The sequence below is a fragment of the Pogona vitticeps genome, chromosome 14 (genome assembly GCF_051106095.1).
Source record: "Pogona vitticeps strain Pit_001003342236 chromosome 14, PviZW2.1, whole genome shotgun sequence".
Lineage (NCBI taxonomy): Eukaryota > Metazoa > Chordata > Lepidosauria > Squamata > Agamidae > Pogona > Pogona vitticeps.
Genome location: NC_135796.1, coordinates 3,120,001 through 3,129,531, shown reverse-complemented (window position 1 = coordinate 3,129,531; position 9,531 = coordinate 3,120,001). Strand labels below are relative to the sequence as shown.

Genomic DNA, 9,531 nt, shown 5'->3' with positions numbered 1-9,531 from the left:
CAGACTCTGCTGCGTTGGGGGGTGCCAGAGTCGATGCAGGACGCTTGAACCTCATCACGATGTGTGACAGGAACAGCTGGCTGGCAACCGAGGAGGTCGGGAGACCCGTGATTTTTCACAGAATAAAAGGACTGCCAGACACAAGTGTGTTGCTGCAGCCCTGTGCCTGCCCTTACTCAGGAGTAATCCCTCCCCCCACCGAACTCAATGAAAATAAGTTCAGGGTAAACATGTTGAGAACGATTCCATAAATCAAGCTTCGGCCCAAGAACCGGATTTGTGACATCGCCTAGAAGAACCCACTTTGTAGAAAGAAGTTGTTCGAGAATTCAGAAAGAGAAAGTCAGGCTCCAATTTTGTCATATTGAGAGCAGACCCATTGACATCAAGAGCCTTTCCATTCTGAACAGAGCTGCGCCTCTGATTTTTTTTTTTTTAAATCCAAATTGCTGCCTAATTGGCCTAGTTCGGTAGATTGCAATGAGGTTTCGACTGAAGCAGAAACACTAGACGCAGCCTTGGAGCAAAGATAAAAATAGATTTCAGAACAGCCGACTTGAACGGGGCACAATCACTTCAGCTTATTGCTGGGTTGCACATTTCTAGATTAAAGAATGCAACTCCCCTTTTGTGAAATAAGAAAGGGGGTAAAAGACATATTGAATAGACAGCTGATGCTCGTAGTCCGCTCCCTTCACATTTATTTATAATGTTCATATCCTACCTTTTCACCAGCGAGCTTCAGATGGTCTGTTTGGCCTTCCTCCTTCCTCTTCACAACAGCTTTGTGAGGTAGATCAGAATGGGACAGGGCGGCTTGGAGCCCAGGCCTTTCAGAGGCTGGCCAAGGGCTTTAACCACTACTCCGCGCTGTCTTATTTGTTAGCTTTTATAGCTTGGCAGAAGCTTGAACCCAGTTCTCCTGAGTCCTAGCATGACGTGCTCCTTACTGCCATCTACTTCCTCGAACCTGAGTTCAAATTTCTTTTAGGGTCACCCTGTATTTTGGAAGCCACTTGATAAGCAGAGATTTGAACCCAGGTCCCTTGGGTGACAGAGTGACAGTGGCAAATTTTACTTTCTCGGGCTCCATGATCACTGCAGATGGTGACAGCAGCCACGAAATCAAAAGTTGCCTACTTCTTGGGAGGAAAGCGATGGCAAACCTAGACAGCATCTTAAAAAGCAGAGATATCACCTTGCCAACAAAAGTCCAAATAGTCACAGCTATGGTTTTTTCTGTAGTGATGTACGGAAGTGAGAGTTGGACCATAAAGAAGGCTGACCGCCGAAGAATTGATGCTTTCGAATTTTGGTGTTGGAGGAGGCTCTTGAGAGTCCCCTGGACTGCAAAGAGAACAAACTTATCCATTTTGAAAGAAATCAGTCCTGAGTCCTACTGGAAGGAGAGATCCTGAAGCTGAGGCTCCAATACTTTGGCCATCTCATGAGAAGATAAGACTCCTTGGAAAAGACCCTGATGTTGGGAAAGGGTGAAGGCAAGAGGAGAGAAGGGGACGACAGTGGACGAGATGGTTGGACAGGGTCATCGAAGCAACCAACGTGAATTTGACCCAACTCCGGGAGGCAGTGGAAGTCAGGAGGGCCTGGCGTGCTCTGGTCCATGGGGTCACCAAGAGTCGGACACGACTAAATGACTAAACAACAACAACCCTTGGGTCCTAGCCTAGCATTCTATCCATCCGCTGCCATCTACTCCTTCAGACACTGGAGCACAAAGAAACATAATCTGTTGTCAGAAGAGTGGGTTTAACCCTGAGGGTGCCAAAGCATTTTAAGTTCTGAGCTTTTTGATGCTGATGCTGAAACAGAAACTGCTCCAGTGAATTTCATGGCTGAATAAGGACTCGAACCTCCATCTGCCAGCTCCAGCCCAGCCCTCCAGTCACAACGAATAACCATCAACCATCGATGCTATTTCTAAATGTTCCCTTTCAAGCATGTCGTATTTTCTATTCCGATTCAGCTCCCGTGTCGTTCCTTTTTCTGCTCTCCAATGCTCTCCATCCGTGAGCTGAGCCGGCACTTGGTTCTTTCGCTCTAAAAGTCCTTTCTTCTCAGCTGAACCAGGCCCAAAAACAAAACACTTGGCTCCCTCTCTCCTCCTTTTCTTTTTTCCTTTCTTCAAAGTCACCTTCCTGATGGGACCCCGCCTGCCTTTGGAAAGTCCGGCGCCAAATACAGGATCAATCCCCACTGACCAAAGGGGGGAAAAAAGATGAAAAAGGCTAGCGAGACGCCAGACTTAACAGGGAGGAACACATGGATGGATTCCAGAAAAGATGCCGTTTTGGTCAAGGGCAGAGAAATCCTCTTCCGAGCGCCTTCTGTTGCACCTTGAGGAACATCAAATATACCGGGGGGGGGGGGGGAGATGGCACATGCTGCCGGAAGCCACTGTGCCAAAGGAATCAAAAGATTTCCAAAAGAACAACCTCTTTGCTCTGTTGGAATGAAAGCAACAGCATCGTGTGGCACTTTAGAGACTCGCATTTATTTATTTGGATGCGCCAAGAAAGGGGGGAGAATCCATGAAATAGTGCATGGCAATATAAAATGTATTTGTTTTCACAGTGCCACAGAACCCCTAGTCCTTTTAGTTCAGGGGAGGCCAGCATAAAACTCTCAATCTGTCTTTGCAGCCTTTGGGTCACTCCCAGAGACATCCCCTCCCACCACCCCAGGAACAAATGCTTGGCCCAGAAACTATAATATAAGAAAATATAAATTAAAACAGTTTAAAATGTTGAAAACCTTCTATTCCTCTCTCTCCCTCTTTCTTTCTCCTTCTGTGTGTCTGTCTGTCCGTGAACAATGTGAAAACTGTGGACACCCCTTTGTACATCCAACCCGGGGAGGGGCTCTCGCCAGGCGCAAGAGGATGTGTTTCAACAGAATTATTGCTCTCCAAGATGCTTTGCTCTTTTCTGCGAAACCCGGAGAAGACGGACACCGGTAAAGGGGATTCTAGCAGCAACAGGAGAAGATTTCCTGGGCTTAAATAGCGAGGAAGTAGGTTTGGGCTAAACCTTAGAAGAAATGTCTTGACTGTAGGATCAGAGGGTAAAAATGGAACCAGTGAACCAGCCAGAAATGTAAATCATGGGATCGCTCTTTCTCTACTTCTCTCCCTAGTAGTAGCTGCTACCCCGGCAGGGCTTGATCCTGCCAACGCTGGGCTCTTCCCGGGACCAAGCTGGCACCGATCCTGCAGCTCACCAGGGGAAGCCCTGCCGCCACTCAGATGCTGACCCTCTTCTTATTTCTGCCCCTCCACCTTCTTTAGACCAGGAGGTGGGATCAGCCAGCAAAGAAGTCATAGCTCTTGCTCCACCGTATAATTTCAGATAGTGGTGCTTAAATTCTATTTATTTAAAATATTTTTAACCCTACCTTTCTCCTTTAAAAGGACCCAAGGCAGCTTACAGCATTAAAAGACAATATTTAAAGATAAGAACAATACATATACAAATATTAAACAGGAACAAATGTCATTCTGAGAAATGGCAAACACTTTCTAAGTCCTTTTTTTTAAAGCTTCACCTAGTTGACCAAATTTTTGCATCTCTGTTCCTAGAAGTATAATGCAAAGAGAGAGCTTACATGGATTAGAGCAGCATTTGGGTAAATAACTCTTCCCCCCACCCCCCGATGAACATTCCCAGGACCTTTCAGCCAAGATGACCATGGATTCTGGTGCTTATTATCCAGAAAACCCCAAAGCTTCCAATTCTTTGTGCTAGAAGAGATGCTTCAGATGATATCTAGCTAAGTTACTGAACGTCCATGTATTACATTATTTCGAATTTCGGTTACATTCCTCTGGCTGCACAGCACAAGTACTGTACACGGATTCAAAGAGCAGAATAGTTTCAAGTTCCCAAGAGTGATCTCTTTTTTTCATCAACTGGAACTTACAGTCTCAATAACTTCCTCTGAACCATCTGTAAGAACAAAGAATAAAATATTTCATTACTTGCACGTGAACAGTTCAAACAGCAAACTGACAAACATGAGTGACTTTCAGCAACAGCTTTCAATAGACTCTAGAGAGGGGGAAAGCACTGAGCAGAGAGGCGGGGCTCTCTTCGAATAGAACCATTGGTTAGTGCTGAATAGATTGACAGTCCAGAAAGGTCCCTCCTAGTCAAGCCTACTAAAAGCAGCATGCGTGGTTGCAAAAACTGCAACACCATAATATGTTTCTCTTCCCCTCCCTATATTTCTTATCAGCTGGTCCGGTGAAAAATTCTAGCAAGCTTGACAGCTTGTGCTCCGTTACAGAATTGTAGCCGATCCTGGGAAATCAAGGGTCTCGTGTAGAACAGTGGTCCCCAACCTTGGGCCTCCAGATGTTCTTGGACTACAATTCCCAGAAGCCTTCACCACCACCTCTGCTGCCCAGGATTTCTGGGAGTTGAAGTCCAGGAACATCTGGAGGCCCAAGGTTGGAGACCACTGCTGTAGAATATCAGCCGCACCGATTTTCACACAGTGTTGACAAGTGTTGCACTGGTGAAAACGTCTTGCCTTCAACTTTGAAAAAGGCACAACTCAACCAATAATTCGCCCCACCTCTCAAGTCACCTGCCTTACGATTATGTAACTGTAAATACATTCCCAGATTGTCAAAACCTCGGTCTACGAGGCTGTTTCAGGAAGTGTGAAATGACTCACCATTCCATAAATACAAGCTACCATGAGGACAAAAGAAGAGGAGAAGGCTCTCCTTGAACAACTTCGGCCTCGTCCTTGGGTCCACGAGTGCACTAGCACAAGGACGGCCTCGAAGCAAGAGGGGCAATATCTCTGGACAAAGTGGAAAAACAAACTTATTCATGTGATTTCATGATGGGGACTGGGTGGAGCAATAACGCCACTGATCCTTTGAGTTCCATCCAGCATTCATGTGCTTAACAAAAAGTTTTTAACTAAAGACCGCCTTCCCCCAGGCAGTTTAAATGATGGAAAATGAGAAGGTTTTGCTTCTGGCACCCTTAGAGAATGCAGGTGAGGACCGGGTGAGGAAAGCTGAGGACCGTTCCTGGATACCCCAATCTCTCCAGTACAAGGAGAGATTGCTCAGACTAAGATCATTTTGTGGGAAATATATGAGACCCTTACAGCTGCCCCATAAGCTTTTTTTTTTTTTTTGCACAGATGTAGGGCAAAATGAAACACTTACTTCGTCATTGGATTCCAGAATCCATCTTTTTCATTCTTATCTCTTCACTGCCGAGATGGAGTTCTTGTGTGACTGTGAAGGAATGCCTGTATTCTCTCTGGCCTGTTTTCCCTCCTTCTTTTCCTCTTCTCTTGGCAATGCAAATCCCTCCAACTGCTGACTTGTGCACAATTGCTAGGCATGTCCGGTGCGGGCAGAAGTAAAATCCGCCTGCCGACATAGAACATCCCCCAAAATAAATGTTGAGTAGCCCCACCACCACCAGATTGCAATCATTATCCCCTCTTTAGAGGATTTGAGTTTTCCTGGAGATCCATAAATGCACAAGGAATGTCATCAGTCCAGATGAGGATCAAGAGGGTTCAGGATAGGTTGGCCCCAAAAGGTGCAGGATGGGTTGGCCCCAATCTGTCTGTCTGTCTGTCTGTCTGTCTGTCTGTCTGTCTGTCTGTCTATCTGTCTGTCTGTCTGTCTGTCTGTCTGTCTGTCAAATATTTTTCCCCACCTTTCTCCTTAGGAAGGGCCCATGGTGGCTTACAACAATATTTAAAGCTTTTTTTTAAAAAAAGTATACAAATTATGAAAAAGGAACAAACAAATACCACTCTGAAAAAATGGGAAACCAAAGCAGTACTAAAGACACATTCAAGACAGTAAAGCATAACAATACATTTAAAAAAATGAAATTAAAAAACCCATTTGGTCAAACCAGTCATTAAAGGAAAGCCTGCCTGAAGAGAGAGGTCTTCGCCTGCTTGAGGAAGGGCAGCCAAGATGGGGGCAGCTTGGCTTCCAGTGGGAGGGAGTTCCTCAGTCTGGGAGGAGAGAAGACACAGGTCAGGTTAAAAAGGCTGTGAACACTTGTCGTCATCTCAAACAATAAACAAATATGTCCTTCAACTGCAGTTTTCACAGATCAAAGGGGACTCCATTAGCAAGTAAGTAATCATCTTAAGGCTTGGTTGGTTCATTTACCAATTAAACTAATGGATGAGACGCTGCAATGACACCGACTCTAAATTGTTTTTGTGTTCTACCTGATTTCTAACTTTCTATTCTGAATGTGCTGCCGGCTTTATAAAAATTATTGCCTCCCATCCTTTATTGTATCTTTTTTTTTTTTCTGGTAGGTTTTTCAAGTTGTCTTCTATTTTTTTGGGGGGGGGGAGGATTTATCTCACACTTATTTTTAAACATAAATTCTTAAAAGTGTTTCTGAATCTTTACTGCAAGGCAGGGAAAATACAGAACATAGAACTTAGTTAAGTGCCTTCTGCCAAGCAACCTGGCAGGGGAAAATTGATTCATTTGAAATACGTTGCTGGAGGAGAGCTTTGCTTTTTACGCTGGACTCCCAGAAAGACAAACCGGTGGGTCCTCGATCAAATCAAGCCTGAACTCTCTCTGGAGGGCAAAAATGTTGAAGCTGAGGCTGTCATACTTTGGGCACGTCCTAAGAAAGGAGGAGTGTCTGGAAAAGATGATAATGCAGGGAAAGGTAGAAGGGAGCAGGAAAAGAGGAACGCCGAATACGAGATGGACTAAGTAAAGGAAGCCACAGGGTTGAGTTTACAAGAGCTGAGCAGCCCAATTGAGAACATGACATTTTGGAGACCACTCATTCAGAGTCTCCATAAACAGAGGCGATTAGATGGCACACCACAAGAACGACAATGACAGCCAGGTCCACCTAGCTCAATACTGTCCACTCAAGCTGGTAGCAACTTCCTGGAATATTGAGCAGAGATTTTTCCCCCCACAACTTCCCTCACCCCTCCAGCAACAATGCAAAGCCCCAACTGGAGATGCTGATGGTGCACCTGGCCCTTGTCACCTGTAACCTTAAAGGAAGAAGGGAAATAGAATGTGAAACAGATCACGGCTCTTATGGACTTTCCTGAGTATTTGAGGTTGTATTTCAGATACAAGCAACTCCTTCGGGGTCCCACCCTGGAACCTCTTGTGGGGCGGTGCAGGAGGGGCCCACAAGACAGAGGGTGGCTGTAGAGCATCTAAGACCCACACCGAAGCAAAGAGGAATCGTTGCAGCTCGAACGCTTCTGTCCCAGGTGATGTCGTGAGGCGGCTGCAGCTGGCGAAGTGAGACGTTGGTGTGTCCACTGAGGTTGGTGGGACTGAAAGCAGAGAAGCCAACAGGAGGGAGAGCCAGGACAAGTGGTTTTCCGTTCTGAGCTTTGCAGAGCGGTCCCGGGTGCTGAACCCTGTTTTGGAGAGAAGGTTCAGCACCTAGGATAGCTCCTGTAAAGTTCAGACTGAAACCCCGAGCAGATTCACCACCTCCTGTGAAATTGCAGCATTCTCCAAAATTTATTTATTTATTTATTTATTTATTTATTTATTTATTTATTTATTTATTTATACCCCACCTATCTTTTCATTGCGAACACTCTGTTAGGCATCCTTCAGTCTCGAAAGACTATGGTAGCGTGCTCTGTATGGAGGGCTTGGAACAGCGCCTAGTGTGGCTGAGAAGGCCAATTCGAGAGTGACAGTCTCTTCCACACTGAAGACAAACCCAGTCTGTCCCCTGTCCGGCTCCCTGGTTTTGCTGCTTATGTGACTTCCTCTTTGCCTCGGCCTGCTGGGCAAGGGTCTCTTCAAATTGGGAGGGGCCGTGATGCACCGCCTGCCTCCAGGCTGAACGGTCAGATGTCAGGGTTTCCCATCTGTTGAGGTCTATTCCTAAGGCCTTCAGATCTCGCTTGCAAATCTCCTTGTATCGCAGCTGTGGTCTCTCTCTGGGGCGATTTCCCTGCACTAATTCTCCATAGAGGAGATCCTTTGGAATCCAACCATCAGCCATTCTCACGATGTGCCCAAGCCAACGTAGACGTCGCTGTTTCAGTAATGTATTCATGCTGAAAATTCCAGCTCGTTCTAGGACTGCTCTGTTTGGAACTTTGTCCTGCCAGGTGATGCCAAAAATCCGTCGGAGGCAACGCATATGGAAGGTGTTCAGCTTCCTCTCCTGCCGTGCATGAAGGGCCCAGGACTCACTGCAGTACAGGAGTGTGCTCAGGACACAGGCTCTATAAACCTGGATCGATGTTTTTTACTGACGGCTTCCTTCTCTCAGGTAGGGACGTGGTGGTGCTGTGGGCTAAACCGCGGAAGCCTGTGCTGCAGGGTCAGAAGACCAAGCAGTCGTAAGATCGAATCCACGCAACGGAGTGAGCTCCCGTCGCTCGTCCCAGCTCCCGCCAACCTAGCGGTTCGAAAGCATGCAAATGCGAGTAGATAAATAGGTACCATCTCGGTGGGAAGGTAAACAGCGTTCCGTGTCTAAATCACACTGGCCATGTGACCACGGAGAGATTGTCTTCGGACAAATGCTGGCTCTATGGCTTGAAGAGCGGGATGAGCGCCGCCCCCTAGAGTCGGACATGACTGGACAAAAATTGTCAAGGGGAACCTTTACCTTACCTTTCCTTCTCTCAGAGCCTTATCTGCTCACATTTGATCCTTCTTGTTTACCCGCCCTCCCCTTTCACTGCCATATATATATATAAAATTAATTCACCTGGAACATGAAGTCAGGTGTTCAGTAGGGGTTGAACACAGGCGGGGCTCACATCCTGAGACAGGCAGGAGATGGACGGCTGGAAAGAGCTGGAAGCTGAGGTGCAGCTACACCCCCGTTGCTTTGATGGATCACTTGCAATTGCACCGAATAAAACTTGTTAATCTTTACAATGCTCCTAGACATTTCTCTGCTTTTTTTGCAGCTGGAACAGGCCCTGCTTCTGGAGATCTGCTCAAAACTTAATGTTTTCTTGGCAAACTCATTCTGAGTCTCACGCCGCCATCCTGCAAACCCCATCTTACATTTCTGCCTGTGTCTCTGAGCAAAAGAGAGCATACCCCAGAGGTGCACTTAAGGCACATCATTTATTAATCGATGGGAAATCTTCCCTCATTGCCTTGCCTTGCAGAAGCTCAAGGCATCTTGCTGGGGCCGTCAGAGCTTATTAAAAAGCCAGCATCAAATGGCCGAAGGCAGAAGAGCCAAAAAGACCCCTAAATAGTCTGTAGCTCGCTACGTGAGAAACCCAAAGTTGAGTAGAGGTGCTTTGTTTATTGACTGACTGATTTAAAATATTTTATCCCACTGTTATTTTCCTTAAAAAGAATTTTAGGCAGTTGCATCATTTAAAAAAACATTTAAAAGCTAAAAACTTTAAATATACAAATCTTTTAAAAATTTAAACAAATATTATATTTTTTAAGTGGTAAATAAAATGCGGTAATTAAAAAACACATTTTAAAAGCAACAAGGCACAACCATCCATTTAAAAAAAACCCAC

At 45.8% G+C, this 9,531-nt stretch overlaps 2 long non-coding RNA genes across 2 annotated transcripts in view; both read right to left on the bottom strand.

Annotated features, from left to right (window-relative positions):
* Nucleotides 1-3,359: 3,359 nt before the first annotated feature.
* LOC110082866 (uncharacterized) lies at nucleotides 3,360-5,149 on the bottom strand. The gene is made up of 2 exons (XR_013539165.1): nucleotides 4,699-5,149; nucleotides 3,360-3,965 (listed from the first exon to the last, which is right to left on the bottom strand). It is a non-coding gene; the product is annotated as an uncharacterized LOC110082866 (long non-coding RNA).
* Nucleotides 5,150-5,980: 831 nt separating this feature from the next.
* The window catches only part of LOC144584740 (uncharacterized), a 4,152-nt gene continuing 601 nt past the window's right edge, over nucleotides 5,981-9,531 (bottom strand). Inside the window, exons 1-2 of the long non-coding RNA XR_013539166.1 lie at nucleotides 8,748-9,531; nucleotides 5,981-6,021 (exon numbers count right to left, since the gene is read on the bottom strand). The exon at nucleotides 8,748-9,531 is cut by the window's right edge and continues 601 nt beyond it. This is a non-coding gene — a long non-coding RNA (uncharacterized LOC144584740). The remainder of the gene's footprint in view (nucleotides 6,022-8,747) is intronic.